The sequence below is a fragment of the Rhodnius prolixus genome, unplaced genomic scaffold (assembly GCF_049639745.1).
Source record: "Rhodnius prolixus isolate KJV_2025 unplaced genomic scaffold, Rpr scaffold_6, whole genome shotgun sequence".
NCBI lineage: Eukaryota > Metazoa > Arthropoda > Insecta > Hemiptera > Reduviidae > Rhodnius > Rhodnius prolixus.
This window is the reverse complement of record NW_027411634.1, coordinates 41,423,390-41,449,088: the sequence shown is the minus strand read 5'-3', so window position 1 is coordinate 41,449,088 and position 25,699 is coordinate 41,423,390. Positions and strand designations below refer to the sequence as shown.

The 25,699-nt window shown below is 36.4% G+C and overlaps 1 protein-coding gene across 10 annotated transcripts in view; it reads right to left on the bottom strand.

Moving 5' to 3' along the window:
• Mgat2 (alpha-1,6-mannosyl-glycoprotein 2-beta-N-acetylglucosaminyltransferase) overlaps positions 1-25,699 on the bottom strand; it is a 160,407-nt gene that overhangs the window by 50,912 nt on the left and 83,796 nt on the right. For 2 of the 10 annotated variants that reach the window (XM_074140512.1, XM_074140507.1), the window contains exon 3: positions 24,847-24,912. The exons of 6 other annotated variants lie outside the window; for them this stretch is intronic. The gene's annotated coding sequence lies outside the window, so the exon portion shown is untranslated. Of the gene's footprint in view, positions 1-14,658; positions 14,746-24,846; positions 24,913-25,699 lie in introns of all 10 variants that reach the window. 2 more of the 10 variants (XM_074140511.1, XM_074140508.1) reach the window with 1 other exon arrangement.

Here is a 25,699-nt window from a genome sequence, read left to right as displayed (position 1 = left end):
ATGACAATGGTACTGCCCTGCTTATCGCAGGCTTGAACCCAATAATATTACAGAAAGTTCTGCCGCAAATACTCATAGGTCTTTCTAATAGGTACCATTGAGGAGAATTACCCAAATTTATTAAGTGAAATATACACTTCCTGTCATCCAATATTCAACAAATTTTGCATTTAAGGAACATATTTAATTTGACTTTTCGTTTTGAAGATATTTGAATCTGAAACAAACATTTCTCTGGGCTGAAGAGTTACTATTCGTTTTCACATGAAGGCGTCCTGGAGACAGGCAATTTCCGTTGAAATCTTACTTCACCATCGCGGTATATGGGGCCATGGCCACCGGAAACGGTCCAATGAACAGTTCCAGGAGCAAGGAATCTAAAAAGTCGGTGATGTACAACTTAAATGAGAGAGGTTATCACAGCGGCAGGTTAGTGAGCTATATACAGTTTGGCACTTCTGTATAAATCGCACCACAGAGTGTATACATTAATATTAATGGAAACAACTTGATGCGATATAAGGAGGTCGCAATAAATATTAAAGCATGAATCTCATAACTCCTTATTTGACTAGATTAATTCTAAACTATTTAAATATTATTTAAAGTTATGAGCAAGGCTTTGTAAGCTAGTAAATGTTTTAGTAGGAAAGTTTGATGGGATCAACTCGTTGGTAATTACAGTAGACTTCCTCGCAGAAATATCCGGGTCCAGCATACGAGGAGATTAGTCTAACTTAGTTTATCTCTTCCTAATTTCTGCTCCAAAGACCGGCAGGTTCTCAAAAAAAAAGACTTCAGGTGTCAACATGTGAAGACATTGTTCTCTCATAATAGACAACACTGTCCATCACCACTGGACCAAGTGAACTACAAGAAAACCAAATTCCAGCAGCTGTATCCGAACTCGGTTTGAGGAAAATCTATTGTCGCACCACTTTGAGCCACATGATTAAAAGTTGTGAAATTTTCGGCGATTTTTTTGCATACAATGAACCATTAATCACTTCCGGTGCACTAGTAAAGTAAAGTAATCGTCTATTTTTTCAGGAGGGCTTTACGTCCAAATTACGTGACGTGGACGGAGGTGATTAGCAAACATACTTTACTGTTAATTTCTCAAATTAACCATTAAATAAAATCCAAGGCCTAGACTAGTACCGCAATACATCTTAGCTTTGCGGGTCTAGCCTATAACCGCCTAACATACTTTACTATAAATCTCTCATATTAACCATTAAATAAAATCCAAGGCCTAGACTAGTACCGCAATACATCTTAGCTTTGCGGGTCTAGCCTATAACCGCCTAACATACTTTACTATAAATTTCTTATATTAACCATTAAATAAAATCCAAGGCCTAGACTAGTACCGCAATACATCTTAGCTTTGCGGGTCTAGCCTATAACCGCCTAACATACTTTACTATAAATCTCTCATATTAACCATTAAATAAAATCCAAGGCCTAGACTAGTACCGCAATACATCTTAGCTTTGCGGGTCTAGCTTCTAACCGCCTAACATACTTTACTATTTTCTCATATTAACCATTAAATAAAATCCAAGGCCTAGACTAGTACCACAACACATCTTAGCTTTGCGGGTCTAGCATATAACCGGTTTCAGGGGGACTTTAAAATGGATATTTTCGGTGCAAACTCAAAATCGGGAATGGATACGATTACCATACTTTTACATAGTATAATTAGAAAGTAAAAATGTTCATAGTCCCTTAAGGGACCCATATAATTCTTAAGGTCCCGCACCAATATTTAAGAATCATTGATATAAATAAATAAATAATGTATGTAAAAAAAAAATATGTAATTTCATTGTGTAATTTCGATCGTAAATTACAAATACAAATTATGGTTACTGTATATAACTGTACGTAATTTCAGTTATTAACCTGTAATTAGAATTAAAAATAAGATAAAATAAAAAAAAATAATAAATTGCAAATAATAAACATTTTTGAGTTGTTAAAGTGGGCTGAGTGGAGGAGTCGACCGGAAATTATAGATAAGTGAGCCGATCCACAGTGGACGTGACTCAATCCCCAACTTAAGGCTTACCAACCTATCCTCATAAATAACGGATTTTCCCTGTATTTTTTTTTTTTTTGGTCAACAAAAAGCAGTAATATGTATAGTGTTTCCTTATTATCGATTGTTCACTCATTCGATAGGCTGTTAGAATTGTTTGTTTTTTTTGGTCCTCATGGAAAATGTTGTGATACTTCCGGTGGACGAATTTAGATCGCTAAGTTTATTGTTGGATCATAAATCTACAATTCTAAATCTCAGGATATCGGTGCTACATCCGGTGCCATTGTAGGCTTTGATGCCCTTCAATGAAGATCATCTCAGGAGATCTTAAACTTAGCCATGGATTTCTTTCGGTCTCCAAGGACCCTATAAAACTGTTCTTCAACAGCAAAGAGAGTAACTCTCACAACTTTGGGAAGGGGTGCAGGAAGTTGGTTGAACTTAATGATAATAAAAACTATCCTTCTTATTAGTTTTTGAAGTCTTAAGTTCCTGTTTCCGGTTTTACTAGCCTATTTTCCTTGGCAGAACTCCTTCCTTCCACTTCCTCTTAAAAAGGAGAAAACCCCACAATCTGGAGTCGTTTCCCGCCTCTTTTCGTTCGCATGTTCGTTCAACTTTCGTTTACAGCATCCACTCCATTTCCTTCTTCCTCTCTTTACTCTCTTTCATAATGAATTATTCTTGGATGGAAACTTAACTTCGCTGAAAAAAAAAACACGTTAAACCTTCTGAACTGTACCAACCTCTTAATAACTTTAAATATGGCGTAGACTTCGGTGGAATGGAAGCGAAATAATTGCTTAAATGAGTTTATTTTTCCCCAAATTAATGCACATCAGAAAAACAAACTCACTCACAAACATTAACACAGTAATGGAAAGAAAACTGTTGTTTTCCCCCACTTTTTGCTACTATATTTTCCACCTAATTAATTAATAACAAAGCTTTGATTTTTCCAGCATTGACACTCGACTACAGTTACTCCTGCGGCTGTTTTTCACCCAAATATACCAAATTTTAGTTTTACACGTCAGTAAAACTATGACGTTCTATATTATAAAGGAGGGAAGGGGCCGTTAATATTTTGGATCAATTTTAAAGTTAGTGGAAAAATATCGAAAATTATCGGAATTTCACTCAAGGGATTTTTCACTTTTCTGAGATTTTTTTTATCTCAGAAAATATCTTCAAAAAATTTTCTCTAATTTTCGTCAACAGAACCTACGATTGGGGGGGGGGCATTTTGAGGTGCGTAAGTCCTATAAATAGGGAATTTTAGTGAGTGATAGTTTGGGATAGTTGATCCCAAATTTTATTATTTAAAGCGCGACAACTTCAGAGATAATTAGCGTACTGCGCGCAGTGTACTCTCGTTATTGTCAACACTTCCGTCGGCTAGTGAGTTGTGAGGCACTTAGTCTAAGACTATGTCTGCCAAGAGACTTCCGTTTGTAATTCATTGATCGAAACTTTTTCCACAGAGAAAGCCACTCTACAAAATTGATGATTTATTTATTTTGTAGATCTCAAAAAGTGATCTCCAAAGAATGTTTTCGAAACTTTGCTCACCCCATTGCGCACGTATAGATCTGTAAATCTGTCGGCCTGTAGCAGATTTGGAGGAAACAGGGGAATTAGCGGAAGGACCATTTATATGGTTTAAAAAAACCAAATCACCAACTTTTCCAGCTGGAATATTATCTATCAAAATAACAGAATACTGGAGTACACTCTGTCCAGGCCGGTCACTGGACGTCTGTAGGGTGCACATTGTACAAGATTACCGTACCTCACCTGGCCAACCCAGTCAAAGGGGGCAGAAAGAAAAATATTAAACACGCTTTTTCTTTGGGGTTTTTCCACGAACTTCATTGATTTTTTCTTGTCGGGAAAATAAATTTAGATCATGGTGACCTTTACTGACGCGTGTTTCCCTTTTTCTCCATGTATTTACAATAAATATGTACATATATACAATATACACTATATGTGTTGCAATATTAATAGACATTTCCAAATATTTCCACTGTTGCGTCATATTCGATTGTCCAGTTCAGACTATTGTGTGTGCACACAGTAAAGTTATAAATGACGAACATAAACTAAAAACTATCTTGACTCAATAATAGTGTTAATATTTTTTTGAAATTGTAATTAGTGTTAAAAAGTAGCCGGATTTGTTGTTTTAAAGCCCCGGTATCTTTCATGAAATAAGTGGTGGGCGGGGAACAATGGAAACCATTTTGGATTGCCTGCGTTCCTTCCCCTTTTTGGTGGAACCGCCCTTCTTATACAATCTCTAGTGTTAAAAGGTGGGAGCGATTAGAATGAAGTTAAAAGGTAGTAGGATAGCGGAATTGCAATAGCAATAATTAGCTGGCAAAAATACAATGAAGGTAAATAAATGGGTATTTTTTTGACAGAATCTTTGTGTTGGTTAGTAGTTAAATAGTTTGATTATAAATTAATGCAATTAGGTGAACATCCACATGACCTCTCTTAGTAAAAGTTCATAGTGCGAAAATTTGAGTTTTTAGATCGTGCTTAACCCTGAACTATGACCTTAAAGGGAAGCGTAACGTAACATCTCGCAGTGAACTTTCCTAAAAGCTGTATTACAGAAAGTTGAGAAAACTCTTGAGAAAAAGTTAGAAAGTTCTTTCTCTAAGAAAATCCTGGAAATCTTGTCCAGGAAGTGCCATAATACGCGGTATACCAATACATGAACCATCTTCGAGAAAATGATCAATCTATTTATTTAGAGGGTAACTTCCGGTTTTAACAGAAAATATTGTTTCCAGAAATTCGATAACGGTTGGATACTTCTTTTAATTCCATATAAAGTGAAAATTTATGAGTACAGAATAGAAGAGGAAGTCCTGGGATTGTTCAGCAGTGATGCAGGCCAAAACCCACGACATCAAAACATCTAATTTCCGTTGAATACATAAACTAGCGGATATCAGAAAAATCACAATGATTACTTTTTCTTTACGTAGAATTAGAGAAACTAACAAATTGCAAAGTAAAACCACCTAAGATGCAATTACCATGTTCTTTATCTGAGACGTCATCAGTGATTTTATTCTCCTACTTCTACCCAATTGGGTCAATTTGAATTTCCTGTTTGTTATTTACTACTAACGTTGACAGCGCTGAGATCTTCTCGTACAGCTGTTTGCATATTCCCATTTAAAAGGCAGTGGTAGTACATTTGACGGACCTCCAATCATGTCCACCACAGCTGTGATGCAGAGCTGGTCCACCCTAGATTTGATTACGGTAGTTATATAGCAGAGCGAGAGTGGTTATAGAGGACGCAAAAATGGCCGCACTAACATATTTACATCAAATGCAGAACTTTTAGATATTTCATTGGTGTTTAATTTTGATTTATAATTTCCCATTTTTCATTTTCATTCCATTCATAAAAACCGGGCTAGAAAGAATGAGCGGGTCATACTGCAGCACTCAGGGTGACATCTAGTGGACAGACAATGAGTTGTAGATATATTTAGATTGGCCCTCTTTTGTTTTGCACTTTTGGTAAAGTGGGGATGCTCTAGGACTCCCCACTCTTTGTGATGTATTCCCACACAATATGAGAAATTTATAGTAAATTATGTTAGGAGGTTATAGGCTAGACCCGCAAAGCTAAGATGTATTGCGGTACTAGTCTAGGCCTTGGATTTTATTTAATGGTTAATATGAGAGATTTATGGTAAAGTATGTTAGCCGACTATAGGCTAGACCCGCAAAGCTAAGATGTATTGCGGTACTAGTCTAGGCCTTGGATTTCATTTGATGGTTAATATGAGAAATTTATAGTAAAGTATTTAGCCGACTATAGACAAAACCCGCAAAGCTAAGATGTATTGCGGTACTAGTCTAGGCCTTGGATTTTATTTAATGTTTAATATGAGAAATTTATAGTAAAGTATGTTAGGCAGTTATAGGTTAGGGGCCGTACTTAAATTACGTAACGCAATTTAAAGAGCTTTTTAATCCCTCCCCCCCCCCCGATGTAACAGATCGTAACAAAATGTCAACCTCCCCTCCCCCCCTAGCCAAATGTACGTAATTTTTTGTTATGGAATATCGTCATTGCATAGTATTTAATTAAAATCAAACATATATTTTTTATTTATTACTTATTTAATTACATTATCACTTAGTATGAAGGTTGGCTATAGTAGAATTTGGCGCGAAAAATATCGTTAGTATTTTTCCATTAATGACCAAAAAATTATAGATTCAATTGGAAAAATTACGTACAAGCATTAAAAAAACCCCTCCCCCGAACCATAACGAATGGTAACAATCGAGCCTTACCCCCCTCCCCCCTTGCGTTCGTTACGTAATTTAAGTACGGCCCCTTAGACCCGCAATGCTAAGATGTGAGGAATTTAATATGAGTAAAGTATGTTTGCTAGTCGCCTCCGTCCGCGATATCAAATTGGTAGTTGTACGGAAAGCCTACCTGAAAAAATATGCAATGACTTTACTTCTTTTTTTTTTAAATAAAATTAAATATGATCTCCATTTTGGTGTTGTTTTTTTTGGAACAAATCATCAATTTTCTGGTGCAATTGTTCACTCCAGAGTTGCTTTTATAAATTAATTTAAACCAATTGGTGATTGGTGGAAAGTGATAGAGCATTAGAGTGGCTGGCCCTCCAATCAGCCGTTAATTATTCATCTACAAACAGACAAACAGACATTAATGAACGTCATCTAAACATTGCCCTTTAATAAGTAATCAAATTAAATTACACTATACAAAAGGTAAAGTGGGTTTTGGCGAGATGAGTGTTTGGAGGCAGATTAGAGGAATATTGTGTGGAGGCGGCAAATGCCTGGCTGCCTGCCTCCCTGCAGTCAGCCGCCAAATCTTCTCATTTCTTCCCACCTCTGAATCAATAAACTTGCTTTTACACCTACAGCTGGTTTTTGTTTGTCATCAACAAATTGTAATTAGAAATTTACGATCAGTTGCCATTATTCTTGGTTGTTTTACGGCAATCTATTATCGCTAAAATGTTCTTAATAGTGTTAAATCTGGAATTAGTCACATTGTTGGGAGATGAGTGGAGCAAACTCTCTTCCGGGTAATTCCTAATTTTCACACGGAAATATGCATTTTGAATGAACTAAAAATTGCCGGAAGTCTAATCTTGAGATCTGCCGGAAGTTAGCGATCAAAATGTCTCAACCGGAAGTAACACTTCACAACACAGATTTTCTTTCTAACTTTTTTCCAGATTTTCTCGAAAATAGCTCTAACAATTTCCCTTTATACCATTGTAGAGATAAAGGATTACTTCTCTTTTATCTTCTATTTAAGTAACCATTCAAAGTTTTTAAGAAGCTGAGTCCAGAACATATATTTTACTTCCTATTGTTCTGTAAGTTCTGGACAAACAGTAATAATGATGATATAAAATAAGATTAGCAGGGATAGCAAGGCTATAAACATCTCCAGGATGTTCTCTTACTTGTAAAGAGGGGTTTTGCTTTGTTTAATGAGACCATTAAACATCCGGAGTAAATCCGCGAAGCTTAGATAAGACCCCCCTGTACGCTGATTGGAAATCACACTATAATTTCTAGACTTTTATTACAGCTTTAACTCACCCTCTGTCTCTCTCTGCAGCTTTCCACTCATTTCCCAACCACGGAAGTGATCAAACCCCCATTGGTTTTAGAGGAAGAAGTAGCAGTAGATTTTCATTGGCTATTTTTACTGATGGGTGGGTGGGTGGGAGGAGCCTTTAATGGATCTTTCTCCGCCAATGAGGATTAAATACTTTATCTGGGTATGTTTAGTTAGCCGCCCGGAAGTATTACATTCCCTAGATTTCCTCCTATATCCGGCCAGATAAATGATGGTATTTTTTTCCATTTCCCGACGCTTCAAAAAAAGAAGCGCTTAGTTATTTTTAGTACAATGTTTATTTTCCTTTTTTCTTTTGTTTCTGCCTCACTTTTCTCGAAACAGGAAGTATGCATAGAATTTCTATTTTGAGTTCCTTTCATGGGCAGATAGATTAAATTTTCATAGCATTAAATTGATAGCATTTTCATACTGAGCTCTGCCATAAACTTGAATATCATTAAGAAAAATAAATATGTCTTTGCCACATTTGTTGATATGCAGAAAGCATTTGATTCAATTGACCATGCTAACTTGTGGTGCAAACTTCACTCGTTTGGAATTTCTCAAAAAATAATAATCTCATTAAAAAATATTTATGACAAAGCTAATATGTTATTAGATTATAATTATTCGCTTTCTGATCCGATTAATATTACCAGAGGTGTTCTCCAAGGAGAAACAGCTAGCCCTCTTTTGTTTAATCTATTTATTTCTGACATTGCTGATTTTTATAAATCAAAAAATTCATTTGGTATTCCAATCTCCAGCAACTATGATCTATCCACTCTATTATATGCGGACGATATGGTTTTTCTGTCTGATTCGTGGCATGAATGCCAAAAAAAGCTGAATTTCTTGAATGAATACTGTAGTAATAATTCACTTACTGTCAACACTGACAAAACCAAAATTGTAATCTTCCATAAAGCTGGAAGAAAGAAAACATTTAAGCCGCTTGTTTACAATAATCACGTTATTGAGGTATTAAATTCCTACACATATTTAGGTGTCCACTTTAGCTCATCCGGAAAGTTTAGGCAGGCCAGTCAGATGTTCACTAAAAAAGCTAAATATGCAACCTCTGTAGTTAAAAACATTTTGATTAAGTCTAAGTCTGATTCATGGGCTACAGAGGAGCGACTCTATAAAAGTATAGTAAACGGTTCTCTACTTTATTGCGCTGAAGTCTGGGCTCCCATGTACAGTCGTGATCTTGATAAAGTCCTAAACAATTTTGTTAAAAATATTTATCATCTACCTCGTCTAACTCCCAGTCACTTCATTAGATTGGAAACTGGTCTCCCTCATCCAGAGACTGAAGTAGTGAAAAGAATGGTCTCTTGGTACAATAAAATACAAAATATGACTGACCAGCGGTTACCAAAACTTGTATTTAATGCTTTAAAAGTAGTCGATAGTAGCAATGATAATAATGTAAATTATAACTGGTACACCCAATTCAAGAACAAATTATTGCCTGTTGGTTCAGAACATATTTTAGAATTAAACTCCAGCCTTTCTAGAATTGAAATAAACAATATTGACGAGCGATTCTATAACCATTTGTTGTCCTCTGATATCGACAGGGCCATTCATTCAAATTATAATAAAGACTTTAGACATTTTAGCTCTCTAAAGGGTGGTGAAGAGTACTTGGAATTTAGATGTTCTATTAAAAAGCGTAGATTGGTTTCACAAATTCGCCTTTCTAATTTTGATTCGCCCTCTTTTTACCTTAATAATGAATGTATCAAGTTAAACAGTTTGGAAATATGCCCGATTTGCAATTCTTGTAAACCCGAGAATTTATTGCATTTTTTAATAGAATGCGCTATGTATAATGACCCTAGGAACAGATATCTATGTAAGTAGATTAGTAAAAATTTCCCTAATATTACAAATTTGCACAACTTATTAACAATTAATTCTAAAGAAAAACTAAATAACATTTATTATTTTGCATTAGAAGCTTTAAAAATACGACAGCTAATATTATTGTAATAAGTAACTTAATGATAACATGCGTGCTTCTACTATTATTGTCATTATATTATTATTCTTACTTCAACAATACAGTTATTTCCGTACTCTGCCCTGTCAAACTTAATAAGAAGTGCAAAAACTAAAATCGAGAATCTTAGGTTGTCATGTTATGTTTAGCCTATTTTCTATAATATTATTGTATTTTTTATCTATCTTTCTTTTTTCCTTGTTTTTTGTTTTTAGATTTTTTTTTTTTTCTTTGTTTTCCAGTGATGTAAATTTTCTTTTATAATTATTGCAAGAATTACTTTTATTTCCTAGCTTTGTTTAAAAAAAAATTATAACCAGACCCATTTGTAAAGAGTGTAGCTCTGAAAGAAAATAAAATTTTATTCTATTCTATTCTAGATTAAATTTTCATTAAAATTTAGGTCCAAAAAACCATTTCCGGAAATGGCACATTATTAAATCAATTATTCTATTCATATTGAACCTTTCACTTCCTTGTATCGAACCTTCTTCAGCGGTAAATTCATGTTTCAGTTAATTTTAATAATAAGTTTAATTTGTAATATTTGGAAGTAGGGCAATTGTTGTCACAATTATTATCCAATTAGATGCTACATTATTAACCCGGGTGGTAATTTAATTAGAACCTCCTACTCCTCATCTTGTGCGGCCTTCACAACCCTGAAACTGGTGTGGCTCACTCAATTGACTAATTTGTAAACTTCAGTAGGGCGGCCTCAATATTAACTGTGTAGTAGATAGATTCGACTTGAGGAAATAGAAATTGGAAATTGAATGAGCTCCCAGTTGAATGGGTCTAGCAAAGTTCAATCTTACCTTAATTGAATTCCACTTTGGCTCCCCCTTCTCTTTCTCACCCCCACCCACTAGTCGAAATGTTGTTAAAGTAAAAGGAAAACTGGTGTGTGTGTGTGTGTGTGTGTGTGTGTATTAACGAAAGATAAAAAATTTGCATACGGCTCAACATTTTTAATTACTGTTGGGTATCAAAATGAGATCTGATAGTAAGTTGGTTATCAAAAAACTGTGTTTCTTTATTCCGGAAGGAACGATAAACTTTTAGACGTGAATACGTCTTTAAATTTGCTATCATATGGAGGCAATGCAAAAAATCTAATGATAACAAAATCAGGGGATACAGTTTGGCATTATAGTTTCGAATCTATTGTCTATATCCAAAATTAAATTAGACCACTGGATAGCTAAAGGATCAAAGAATTCATTACGCGATAAGCGAGGACTGTGACGCATCGCGCGCGGTGGAGGGGGAAGCGCCGCCATTTTGAGATCATTTTGCTGCGTATCGAGATTTGCAATTAGTATATAACTTTTGACTCGGAGAAGCTAACGATGTTCGTTTAAGTTTTAATCGTCAACTGTCGTCACAATCTATCGATTGTATATAAAACATTAGTGTAAAATAGTGACAGTGAATAGTAATAAGGTGTTAGAATAAAAAAAATATTACCCAAAAATAATATAATGTCGGCCCTATACGCGTCAAAAAGCCAAAATCAAATACCGGAGATCGGTATACGGTTGGAAAGGGCTTCTCAAGAACAATCTGAATGGTAATAATAAAACACCATTTGACCGAGTCAAGCTGTGCCTAGGAACGTAAAAGAATGAATGCGGCCCTGGCGGATCAACGACGACGGTGTCCAGTACATCTGCAGCTGCAGGCGGTTGAAATTATGCATGTTGATGATGAAATCGCTTCTACATCGACAACGGACTGTATAGGCATAGATTGGGTTCGATCGTCCGATTTGTTTCCTTGATTTCATCCTAAATACATAAATAAAAATATTTTATATAAAAAACCCGTTACGTAAACGTATTCACGTACAACACACGGCCGTGTCCCAAAACGTATTTGGGGTTCTTAGAGCCTATTTCCGTTTACAGATAAATAAATAGAAAGTACTACTTCACAGGTTTATATTCTATATTATAAATAAAGGTGAAGCATTTACGTCGTTGAATAACTCTAAAACAATTATTCTCTTCATTAGATTTCTACAGTATTTATTTAACTATATTCCATCTCCCTCTCGATCTGTGTGAATGAGGATGTGGTAGAATGAAACAGAAATCTCGAAGCGGAAAAGTAGGAAGAAAAACTCTCCACGCATGTGAGTGGGAAATAATGTAATGGAAAAACTGTGTCGTGAAAACTGGTTTGAGAAATATAAAACCAACCAAGAGCGTGCTAATAACTGAGAAAGCTCCCGAGGTAGTGTGACGTCAGCCCAGTTGTAGAGAGATCTGTATGTTAAGTGGTGGCCCTTTTTTTAACTTGTATATATTCAAATATTATACTAAAAAATGACAAAGTTTTAAATTTTTTGTGGCTGCCATTTCTCAAGGCTTTCTTGGCGACCAATGTCTCCATAATTCCTTTTCGCCGTGGGGGGGATGCTGGGTAAAAACAAAAAAACAAAATACGTAGTTATGAACCTCGCATACATTGGGAGCCGCATAGTTTCAACAATTTCTAAACTGAAAACTTCACGCTTAGTTTTATATCTCCACTCAATCTTATTGGCCTCAATTTTTTTTTGGATGCTTCTACTGGGAGAACTTTCTAGAAGGGATTCCCCCTTTAAGTTTTGGGACTTTGGAACGAGTCCTGTTATTGTGAGTGTAAGCTTGAGCCTTGCGCTTTCCAAAGCTGCTGGAAGAAAATTGCAGCATTATAAAGCAACATCAATTCTAGACTTAAACCACCTTAAGCGGAAATAGCCTAAGTTCCTCCACTGTTGTCCTGTTGCCCAGCTGAAGATCCTGAATCTGATCTCATCCCCAAAAATCATGACAATCCCTCATATGGTTGGATGTGACTTCCCGTATCCTATAAAACCTAATATGTGACTCATGATGTCTGCCACAGTTCTCTCCTAAAAACCTGCAGGGTCCAGTTAAAGATTCAAACCAGAATCTCATCTTATCGACAGCAACTCCTAACCAGACGGCTGTTGCCTGATAATTCGCTGAGCTTATCGGCAAAAGATTAATACTTTGAAACCAATTGTAGTTGCCAATAACGTAAATAAGATTGAACAGAACTCTTTTTAAGAGCATACATCAACTCTTTCTTGAAGATACTAAAAGATTTCATTGCGGTTCTAGGAGAGCAGTAACACCCTTCAACATTATCATTCTTATCCAATATACGACATTAGAATCAAGAGAATTTTTAATTACAATAATAAGGAAGTCGTGAGAGTAAATACATCAGATTTATTTTTCTCTCAAATTTGGTGGTGGCGGGGGATAAGATGGAATTATCCCAGTTTCTCTTACTGTGTGTGGGTGTGCACTAAATGATCAGTCCGTGTACTCACTTCCCTTGCGACTCCGTTAACTTCCGTACACTCCCTCTCTGGCTGAGCATTTCCCTTCTATAGCCTCCCCCCACCACTGAGGACTTCTAGAATTAACAGACAACTGGCCCAGTGATTGCAACCCTGTCTTCCTGCAATAAACTGGTCTTTACACCGGCACAGTGCCACTTTACTATAAAATCGTCATATTAACCATTAAATAAAATCCGAGGCCTAGACTAGTACCGCAATACATCTTAGCTTTGCGGATCTAGCCTATAACCGCCTAACATACTTTACTATAAAATCGTCATTTTAACCATTAAATAAAATGCAAGGCCTAGACTAGTACCACAATACATCTTAGCATTGCGGGTCTAGCCTCTAACCGCCTAACATACTTTACTATAAATTTCTCATATTAACCATTAAATAAAATCCAAGAGGTTAGACTAGTACCGCAATACATCTTAGCTTTGCGGGTCTAGTCTCTTAACCGCCTAACATACTTTACTATAAATTTCTCATATTAACCATTAAATAAAATCCAAGAGGTTAGACTAGTACCGCAATACATCTTAGCTTTGCGGGTCTAGTCTCTTAACCGCCTAACATACTTTACTATAAATTTCTCATATTAACCATTAAATAAAATCCAAGAGGTTAGACTAGTACCGCAATACATCTTAGCTTTGCGGGTCTAGTCTCTTAACCGCCTAACATACTTTACTATAAATTTCTCATATTAACCATTAAATAAAATGCAAGGCCTAGACTAGTACCACAATACATCTTAGCATTGCGGGTCTAGCCTCTAACCGCCTAACATACTTTACTATAAATTTCTCATATTAACCATTAAATAAAATCCAAGAGGTTAGACTAGTACCGCAATACATCTTAGCTTTGCGGGTCTAGTCTCTTAACCGCCTAACATACTTTACTATAAATTTCTCATATTAACCATTAAATAAAATCCAAGACCTAGACTAGTACCGCAATACATCTTAGCATTGCGGGTCTAGCCTCTAACCGCCTAACATACTTTACTATAAATTCAGATTTTATTTTTAAAAGAATCCTCACTTGGGCGAGGAAGGGGACGTAAAAAGGTGTTTTTTAATCATTTCTCCCAGATGAAAGAGAGAATTTACAAAATGAATATATAAACTGAGAGAAACAGCCTGAAGGTGTTACAGCGTTGGTTACAAAGACTTGAGAGCACGTCTCCACATCCTAAGATAAGGATCACTCTGTGAGCTAGGGATACACAAAGTGTTCAGTGGTGGCACCCTCAAGGTGTTAGTTAGGAGAAGTACAATCCTTTTTTTTTTTTTTTTGCTTTATACGATATCTAGAAGGCTGCGGGTGTTCCGTATATAAAAGGAAGCAAGAAGGTTGGTAGGTTTCTTTGTTCCATTACAGTTGGCAACCCTGTCACCGCTTTTTAAACACCAGCCACATTTTCCTTTCTCCAGCTTCCTTCCTCCCCACCCCACCATATTTGTTGACAACATTCTGGCAGTTTTACTAACACAGGCGCAATAAGTTTTTTTCTGTATTCTGACAATGTTAAGAGTACTTAGATTGTGCATTTTTTCTAAAGTTACCTTTTTGGTTCCTCTGAGATAATAATAAAGGGAATGTGACTCACAAGACTACATCTTAACCATTGATTCAGCTGCAGCTCAATATGTCTGTAAAAAAAATTTGAGGGAAATCAATGCTAAAGACCATTCGTGCTACATAATATTGGTTTTTGTAAAATTTCAGAGGAAGAGATTCAAGGCTAGAAAGTATGGAAATGTCCGGAGTATTCCTTGCTCCTGCTGTCCAGGAAGAAGCACTGGGATACTTTAGTTGGAGTTAGGAGTTCTCTCCCTGCTATAAATAGGGAGCTGCATCCCATCAACTCTTCTGGAAAGCTTTACACTTTATACACCGATTTTTATGGGTAAGTTCTGGGATAGTGAGAATGAGACGCTTCCGGCAACAGTGCAGTTTTATTATAAATACGCATACATATTATTGAACCCCTATTCCCAATCCCTGTTTCATGGATTCTGATGGATTTTCGGCAAAATTTTAGTATTGAAAATGAAATAGCTATTTTTAAGCTCAGGAATACGAGTATGTGTATGTACAATTACACTGACTTAAAACATGGTAATGTGATAATGTTTATTTGAATGCTTTGAAAGCAATGAAGCAGTTAAGCATGTAAAGTTAAAGTTGTTAAGTCACACGAGGTGGAATGTTGCCGCCTACTATTCTGTAACATTTCAGGAACTGTGTTTTATTGTTGTTGTTGTTTGTTACAAGTGGGGCTGCGTAGTTACAAGGCTATATTCCGGAAGTGCTTAGTTTTGTATGCACGTAGAGAGATAACTTACTTTGTACATACATGAGGTTATGTAATTTAGTTGAAACAGGGCTTGAGGAATTACAGAATTCTGTTTTTGTTCGCTAATGTACTACGTAGTAGATTGTAAATTAGGTTTCTAGGCAGTTTTAGTAAATATCATTTTAATTGTGAAATTCCCAGTAAATAAGATTGCAGAAGCAAGCTCCCGCTACCTGAAGGCGAGCTTGAGGAAGGAATAGTGAGGAACAAAAGGAGCCATTCCTGTTTGTCAGCCAACCTGCAGCTAATATTTTCCACCGCTTAGGGGGGCGCTGAATTTTTCCCACTTGAAGCAGACGATCCGTTCCATCACCCCTACAATTGCTACCTCCTCATAACCTTCCTCCCTCTTAAACATTTCCACCCCCAGTGTTGTAGCAACATGTAAGACGTAACTCACTACCACTCTTGTATAAATATTTCCACAATTTTTACAGCTAAGTGAAACATTTAACATAAAAATATTTAAAAAAATTGTTCATTTTTCAAAAAAATAAAAATACAGCATCCAAAATTAAAGTGGCCCCTCCCATGAAATAAAAATCAGAAACAGTGCTTTCCAAAATGTGTTATTGAACCACTCGCACGACTTCCTGCAAAAATTATGCATTTTTATAAATTTTGTCTAAAAAGATGATTGATTTGATTTTGATACATGTTCATCATAATAAGAAATCTGAAAGGAAGAGTGACGACGTCACAACCGGAAGAGCCTAAGTTTAATTGTAAGTTCTTAATTAAATAATTAACAGTTAAAAACTTAAATCATTTTAATACTGAGAAGCACTAAATTTAAGTAGAAAAAGTAAAAAAAATTAAAAAGTCAATAATTTGGCATTTCCAATCCCAATTTTGGACGTTCAACGATTTTTTGAGTTATGCTAGAAAACTACTTCCTGACTAACAGAAAAACAGGCCACCTTTTCTGGACACTGAAACATGTGTTTGCCGGTCAAAAACTAAAATTACATGACGAGACCTGTAAAGCTAAGATGTATTGTTGGTTAGTGGTCTTGTATTCTATTTAATGGTTAATATGAATGTATAGTAAAGTATGTTAGGCGGTTATAGGCTAGACCCGCAATGCTAAGATGTATTGCGGTACTAGTCTAGGCCTTGGATTTAATTTAATGGTTGATATGAGAAATTTATAGTAAAGTATGTTAGGCAGTTAGTGGCTAGACCCGCAAAGCTAAGATGTATTGCGGTACTAGTCTAGGCCTTGGATTTAATTTAATGGTTGATATGAGAAATTTATAGTAAAGTATGTTAGGCGGTTATAGGCTAGACCCGCAAAGCTAAGATGTATTGCGGTACTAGTCTAGGCCTTGGATTTTATTTAATGGTTAATATGAGAAATCTAAAGTAAAGTATGTTAGGCGGTTATAGGCTAGACCCGCAATGCTAAGATGTATTGCGGTACTAGTCTAGGCCTTGGATTTAATTTAATGGTTAATATGAGAAATCTATAGTAAAGTATGTTAGGCGGTTAGAGGCTAGACCCGCAATGCTAAGATGTATTGCGGTACTAGTCTAGGCCTTGCATTTTATTTAATGTTTAATATGAGAAATTTATAGTAAAGTATGTTAGGCAGTTATAGGCTAGACCCGCATAGCTAAGATGTATTGCAGTACTAGTCTAGGCCTTGCATTTTATTTAATGTTTAATATGAGAAATTTATAGTAAAGTATGTTAGGCAGTTATAGGCTAGACCCGCAAAGCTAAGATGTATTGCGGTACTAGTCTAGGCCTTGCATTTTATTTAATGTTTAATATGAGAAATTTATAGTAAAGTATGTTAGGCAGTTATAGGTTAGACCCGCAACGCTAAGATGTATTGCGGTACTAGTCTAGGCCTTGCATTTTATTTAATGTTTAATATGAGAAATTTATAGTAAAGTATGTTAGGCAGTTATAGGCTAGACCCGCATAGCTAAGATGTATTGCAGTACTAGTCTAGGCCTTGCATTTTATTTAATGTTTAATATGAGAAATTTATAGTAAAGTATGTTAGGCAGTTATAGGTTAGACCCGCAACGCTAAGATGTATTGCGGTACTAGTCTAGGCCTTGCATTTTATTTAATGTTTAATATGAGAAATTTATAGTAAAGTATGTTAGGCAGTTATAGGCTAGACCCGCAAAGCTAAGATGTATTGCGGTACTAGTCTAGGCCTTGCATTTTATTTAATGTTTAATATGAGAAATTTATAGTAAAGTATGTTAGGCAGTTATAGGCTAGACCCGCATAGCTAAGATGTATTGCAGTACTAGTCTAGGCCTTGCATTTTATTTAATGTTTAATATGAGAAATTTATAGTAAAGTATGTTAGGCAGTTATAGGCTAGACCCGCAAAGCTAAGATGTATTGCGGTACTAGTCTAGGCCTTGCATTTTATTTAATGTTTAATATGAGAAATTTATAGTAAAGTATGTTAGGCAGTTATAGGTTAGACCCGCAATGCTAAGATGTATTGCGGTATTAGTCTAGGCAATTACTTTACTTTACTTTTTACAGGAACTGCTCGTTTGCAGCGAAGCTACAAAACATGTTTCCTTTTTTTTAAAAAAAAAATCAATTCCGTGACGATCACAGGACTTCCTGTTGCCAGCGATCGAAAGGAAATAAAAGAAAAAAGCGGCCTAAAAATATTATTTAATTATAAACTTTAATTTTTTCCCTGCATACTTGATCGTAGTTAGCTGATTGGAACTTTTTCCATTCACTTTTCTTTTCTTTTATTTTTTGTTAGGAAATTTTTAATGACGATCTAGAGATTGTGAAAATTGGAAAAAAGGAAAATGAATGGAAAATTAATTAATTTTATTGATAAAGGGAAGAAAAGAGAAGGGCGAAGGAGGGGGCTCATTAGTGTCACAGAGTTCTCAAAGCTCGCCCCACCCCATTGATGGGAACCAATTACGTCACCTACAGCCGCTTCCATTCATCGCTTTAAATATAAGCTCCTGGCGGCGACGCTACCTGTATTTACTGGTAGGAGCTCCAACGATATTTAATCTCGGACAGAGTAACAGACGGAGAATGTTCTTATTCGAAAAAAAAAAAGCTTCTAAATTAAGCATTTAATTTAAAAGAAGAATTTGATTAAATATTCAAGTCTGGGCGGAAATACTCTAGAACGGGTTTTTCGTATCTTCTTTCTTAATATCTTGAAAATATTTACTTGTTACTTGAATACGAACTGCAGGGAACTTTTTAAAATCCTACCCTCCCAACCAATTGGATATAAACGGAACACTTCCGGTAGAGGTACTTCCTTTAAGCTCGTTTTTAGCACCTCATTAAACCCCTCTTAACGGTGCACAAGCGAGACGGCCGAAACTAACAAAAAATATGGCCAATTAGAGGGAAAGATTAAAAAAAAAAAAAGTCGTAGAATTATGTGTGAATTTTAAAAGGAAATCTATTTCAAGAAAATCTTAAAATTTCCCACAAATTTTACGCAGAAAAGAGAAAGTTCCGGTCAATCGATTTCCATCAAAATTGTGGAAATCCAATCTCATATTTGATTCTTATTAATCTAATCCAGGTAACAAGCCGTACAAATAACACTTAGTAGTGTAAGAGAAAGGAAGTAAAGAAATTAGAAAATAATATTTAATAAAGTGCTGAAACCGTGAAGTAAACTGAAATTTAGACTTGAAGAATGTATTTAAGAGGTTATGTAGTTGGGGCGACATGTCTGGACAAGAACACAGGCCCGTAGAGTGGTGGTGGTAGGGTCTTAGAAGTGGAGCGCTAGTACCTCACAGTACGCACTGTAGGGGCGCTGCAAACTCGAATTAAAAATGTAAATGCACCCCAGGCTTGCTAAAAATATAAATCTATAATTTTCATCAAACTCCTTCAAACTGGTGAATAGGTGTACAATCTATTGTTTGAGCCGGAAATAGGTATGGTATTCGATTTGAACCAAAACACCCAGATCTACCAAAGTGTGCGTCACCTCTCTCTCCCTCCCCACTCACTAATACCCAAGTAACTTCCTGTTTCACTCAGAAGTGTTTCCTCATTGAACAAATGGCTGTTGAGGCTAATTGTTGGTTGAGATTCCACAATTTACAAGACGTAAAATTTAAAATTGGACTTATAATGAAAAAAAAAGAGCCATGGAGATCTAGTCGATTGGAATTCGATTACAAGAAAGATCTTTTACGAACTTCTGAAGACAGAAGATCGACAACGATTTACCAAGAGCCCGGAAGTGATAACTTTACAGGCGCCTGGAGAAGGGATATAACACAATTAAGTTTTTGTTTTTTGTATAAATTATTGTTTTAGAAGGGTGGGTAAAGAGCGAGTAACTGGAACTTGCTGGAAACTAAGTTTTATGGCCTGGAGTCGCCTAGAGCGCTGTCGGCTCCAGGAGAAACATTTTTATTGGGGGAAACTTCCATCATTACCAGCAGCAATCTCTCGTCAGCTTTAACTTTTCCAATAATATTACTATTTATTACTCTCTCGAGAGAGAGAGTGAGAGGGAAAACTATGGCTTTTCCGGGAGCTTGGGTGGGGGTGGGGAGGTCAGAGAGTTCAAAACTTCCGGGGCACACACTCACACGACTTCCTCAAAGTTCCAACCAGAGGTAATGGTTAAAAATACAATTAAATCATAACTTTAAGCAGAATATAATTGGCGAAATAAGTCTTACTTTTAATCATACGACAATTAGTGAATTAAATTTCAAAATTTAATCGATAATCAAATTGATTTAATCACTCACTATAAGACTTTTCAACTAATTGGTTCAAACCACGTTTTAGCGAGGCCACCTTTTTCAAGTATTTCCAACCAAAACTTTTGGATTAATTTTTTTTCAGACTTGGGCTTCACAAGCATACTAAACCAAGATAGGTCCACCCTTTACACTCACTAACTCACTAGACCTATATTGGACCATCTTATACTCTCATTTTACGAGAGGTTATATAAGGTTTTCTAAACTTCCGTTTTAGATAATTTAATATTTTACTACCTCCTAAGTATTTATTTATTAAATTTAAATTATTAAATGCAGACGACACAGCCATATTAGCTTCAAGTACACATCCTTCATCAGCTTCATACAAGTTACAGGACACACTTACATAAAATAGAATACTGGGCAAAGAAGTGGCGGATTAAACTGAACCCACAGAAATGCCAGCATGCCACGTTTACTCTCCGGCGGGGCTGCTGTCCACCTGTCCTCTTCAACACAGCAATCCTCTTCCTTGTACAGATCTGGTGCTAGCTACCTTGGGCTCTACATAGAACAAACGACTCACGTGGAACCCCACACACTAGACTTAAAAGACAAGCAATGATGAAACGTGCTAAACTGCTTTACAGACTACTTGGACGACGCTCCCAAATTGCCCATTGAGCTCAAACGTTTAATATACAGTACTATTCTCAAACCTATGGTGGACTTACGGACTAGAGCTGTGGGGTTCAGCGAAACCTACAAACATACGGACTGTACAAAACATTTCAATCAAAACTCCTCCGACAGGATAGCTGACGCTCCTTTCTACGGTGATTAACCTCACTCTTTACAACGACCTCAACAATCCCTTCATAGACCAACTCGCCAAGACTAAATACCAAAAGTTCCATACTACTCTCTCTACTTGCTCCAATCCTCTTGTACTGTCTCTTGCCTCCTTTGACATCCCTAACAATCCTCCTCGCCGACTGAATCGCCAGTGGCCCCGCGACTTCCAATGTAGGCTGAACACCTAAACGCCATTATTCTGCTATCTCTCCTCTTTCCTCCTCACACTCTCCCACTCATATTCTCCTCCTCACATTCCCCTCTCTCCTATAGAGAGTGCTACCGCTGGAGGAGCTTCTCTCCTCCTGCTCCTCCCGCACCAGTTCATCTCATTCACCTCCTATTTACTTATTGTATATATTTATACAGATTGTAAATTACTAAATAAATAAATAAAAAAAAAAATTCTAATCAAATTTCCAAGATTTTGGAAGCTTTCCCGTTGTGATCGATACGCGATGTCACACTTAATAAAAATGGAGGAAAACAAACGATCACATAGTTGGCGATATTCTTCTACTTGACTACAGTTATTAGGCATTTATTACCCAATTTTCTTTTTTATTGAAAACAAGCGTGAAAATACTTGTTGAAAATACTAATTGGAGGGAACGGAGAGGGAGGCAATTTCCACGGCTGTTATCATCATCAGTAGGAAATTATTTCTTCAAGGAAAATGGCTTTTCCAGGCTAAAAGTTCACGAGAATCTGATGAGATCTAAAAAAAAACGATTCTAACTGTAGATTTCACTAGATTTTGATTTGAAGAAATTAGGATCAGCTAATTTTTTTGTTTTGTTTCTTCAGCCACTGATTGTGCGGAAATACATTTAGCGGAAATGAAATGAATAGTATTGATATTTTACAGGAAATGCAATCATTTTCCTCTTCTAAAAGGGCTTTCCTTACGAATTTCCTTAATTATCGAAATCTTACAAAAAAAAAAAATGGTACGTAAATTTTGCACTTCCGGTTAAAGTAGGAAGTAAGAGATTTGGGCACGATCACCATATTTCCCCTTAGCAACGAGTAAGAGGGAAATGAAAAAAATTAATTCATAATTGTATTATACATATTTGTCTGTAATGATATTCAAATTCTTTGTGGGTGGGCCACAAAGAACTTGTAAAAAAATTTAAATTCACTGGGAATGAAAGTTGATTATTATTTGACGAGAATACGTCATTAAATTTGCTACCATATGGTGGCAATCCAAAAAAACAGGGATACAGTTTGGCGTTATAGTTTCAAATCTATCTTCTACATCCAAAATTAAATTAGACCACTGGCCAGCTAAAGGATCGAAAGAATTCATTACGATAAGCGAGGGCTGTGACGCATCGCGCGCGGTGGAGGGGGAAGCGCTGCCATTTTGAGATCATTTTGCTGCATATCGAGATTTGCAATTAGTAGTAACTTTTGACTCGGAGGAGCTACGATGTTCGTTTAAGTTTTAATCGTCAGCTGTCGTCACAATCTATCGATTGTATATAAAACATTAGTGTAAAATAGTGGCAGTGAATAGTAATAAGGTGTTAGAATAAAAAAAAAAAACCAAAAATAATATAATGTCGGCCCTATACGCGTCAAAAAGCCAAAACCAAATACAGGAGATCGGTATACGGTTGGAAAGGGCTTCTCAAGAACAATCTGAATGGTAATAATAAAACACCATATGACCGAGTCAAGCTGTGCCTAGGAACGTAAAAGAATGAATGCGGCCCTGGCGGATCAACGACGACGGTGTCCAGTACAACTGCAGCTGGGGCGGTTGAAATTATGCAAAAAGGATGATGAAATCGCTCCTACATCGACAACGGACTGTACAGGGCATAGATTGTGTTCGATCGTCAATTATGAAGAAAACACATTGGGCAGCAGCTAGTTCACGTTTAACTACGACGTTTGTCAACAATCCATTCGGACATACTAAGTGTGATTTGTGAGATCGTCTATGGTTTCTGCGCTCATTGAAGCTAACAAAAGGAAAACACCGCTGCTTAATAATATTTTCCCTGAAGAGCCAGTAGCGTATTCACGGCCGTGTCCATGATACAGCCACAGTTTTTTTGTTTCTTCAGTCACTGATTGTGTGGAAATACATTTAGCGGAAATACAATGAATAGTATATTAATACTTTTACAGGAAATGCAACCATTTTCCTCTTGTAAAAGGGCTTTCCTTACGAATTTCCTTAATTATCGAAATCTTTCAAAAAAATGTGGTACATAAATTTTGCACTTCCGGTTAAAGTAGGAAGTAAGAAATTTGGGCACGATCACCATATTTCCCCTTAGCAACGAGTAAGAGGGAAATGAAAAAAATTAATTCATAATTGTATTATACATATTTGTCTGTAATGATATTCAAATTCTTTGTGGCTGGACCACAAAGAATTTGTAAAAAAATTTAAATTCACTGGGAATGAAAGTTGATTATTTTTTGGGGGGGGGAATCGTGTACACTCACATGACTTTTACCCTGTTCTCAATTTGGGTAATTTCTTGAAATATGGAGTTTGTACTAATATGGATATTATACATTTACATTATTCCTCCTCTCCCGCGGGGTATGATTGTGTACGGGGACCTGCAGCTCCCGCTTACAGCCAACAGGATAAGAAGTTCTCAGAGAAGTTCTCTCTCACTGTACGCACCATTCTGAATTGCAACTTCCGGCCGGCCTATAGCAATTTATGCGAGAAATACGCAAGGCTGACGTGAGCTGATCTCAACAGAGGTGTGGGCACACATTCTATTTCCGCTTTAGGCGGGCCCAGATACCGGATTACAATATGAAAAGCATTGCTGGGAAATTTTAAGAAAAATTCCCTCAACCGGATGTGCCTATTTGAAATGTTTACTGGGTTTATTCTTTTTAAATCACCTGTAAGAATAACCAAGAACCCAATCATTTTCGTCAGATTTTGGGACAGTAGTTGCAATTTGTAAACATCGCTTTACAGCTGATCTGCCAGTAATGTATGTCTGGCCCATCATTTCTTAATTATGTATACTAAAACTAGACCAATACAATTCAGCATTCGTCATAACTGGAGAAACCGGAAGTAGTGAGAGTTTGCAAACCAGGTCTATTTTTATTTGTATTTATTTATTTTTTTAATTTATTTTGTAATTTACAATCTGCATACAGTTGTATACAATCAGTAAATATGGAGAGAGTGATGAACTGTTGCGGGAGGTGAGCAGGAGGAGAGAGACTACCCAGCGGTAGCACTCTCTATAGGAGAGAGGAGAAGGTGAGGAGGAGAATATGAGTGGGAGAGAGGAGAGATTTAGTTCTTCAGACTGTAAGGAAGTCGCGGGGCCACTGGCGATTCAGTCGGCGTGGGGTATTAGGGATGTCAGAGCAGGCGAGAGACTGTACAAGAGGATTTGAGCTAGTCGAGAGAGTAGTGTGGAATTCCAGGTTTATTTTTATTTTTTTTAAATAATTATTACTAAATGACGTTCTATGGGCGTACAATGAATGGGCAGACGAACTGTGCAGGTATAATGACGAAATCTTGTTAATTACCCGCATTAATTTCGTCATCACATTTACATAGATTATGATATGTAAATCGTTGTGTGTATGCGGTAAGATGGCTACCGGAATTACTTTTGCGTAGATAATTATTTTACTTCCTCTTAGTCATATCCTTTTGTAAGATGGAATTTTATTGGTGTAGATTTTGGATTTTATGGTGTTTTTTTTTGAAACTGGAAGTATCCGCTTTCCGGAAAAAAGTGGATTTTTAAAGAATAGTCTGGCAGTCTGTCTGTAGAGTTTCGCATAACTCAAAAATGAAAAATCTTACACAGTTCCAACTTACTATTTGAACTTCGGTGCTACGATCAGACCTGACGATAATCAGCGTACTGTAATTCGTTTAGATAATCTGAAAAAAAAAACGACTCCTATGATTTCCTCTAAACTTGTCGAACCAATGGTATATTAAAACTGTCCGGTAGGACAGTTGTATAAGGGTTGATCGTCAAAAAGTGCACGAAAAAGCGTAACGTTGAAAAAGACCCAACTTTGACAATTTTTTTCTCTTTTTCTACTAAAGATAAAATTCCCAAATTTTCTTTAAAATATGGGGCAAATCCTCCTTTATAGCTGTAATTTTTTTGCAACAACCCAGATCTAATAGGTTTCGAGAAAAAAGTTGCCGAAAATGAGCAAAAACGGCTTTTTCAAAAAATGTTCTTGTTCTTGTTCTTGTTGTTGTTGTTGTTGTTGTTGTTGTTGTTGTTGTTGTTGTTGTTCTTGTTACCTTTTTTGTAAACAACGTACAGCCTAAACGCGCGAACCGATTTTCATGAATGAGGTGTCATTCGATTCGGAATTTTATGTAGATGTGCCTTTTGGGGGTCTCGACCCTGTACATCGAATGGGAGAGGAGTTAGCCCCCTTTATGTAAGGCCCCCTCCAAAATTATTATTACTAATTACTCTGTAAATCTTGGCCCGATTTTGATAAAATTTGGTAGGATGATAGGGTTAGGGCTCCCCTACGTAACATTAAAGCGGCGATCAGCTCTTACACTTGTTAAGGGGAAGTATAGGAATCGTTTCAAATTATCGACACGTGAACCGATTTTCATGAATGAAATGTCATTCGAATCGAAATTTTGTACAGATTTGCACTTTAAAAGTCTCGACGCTGTGCCTCATAAGGAGGAG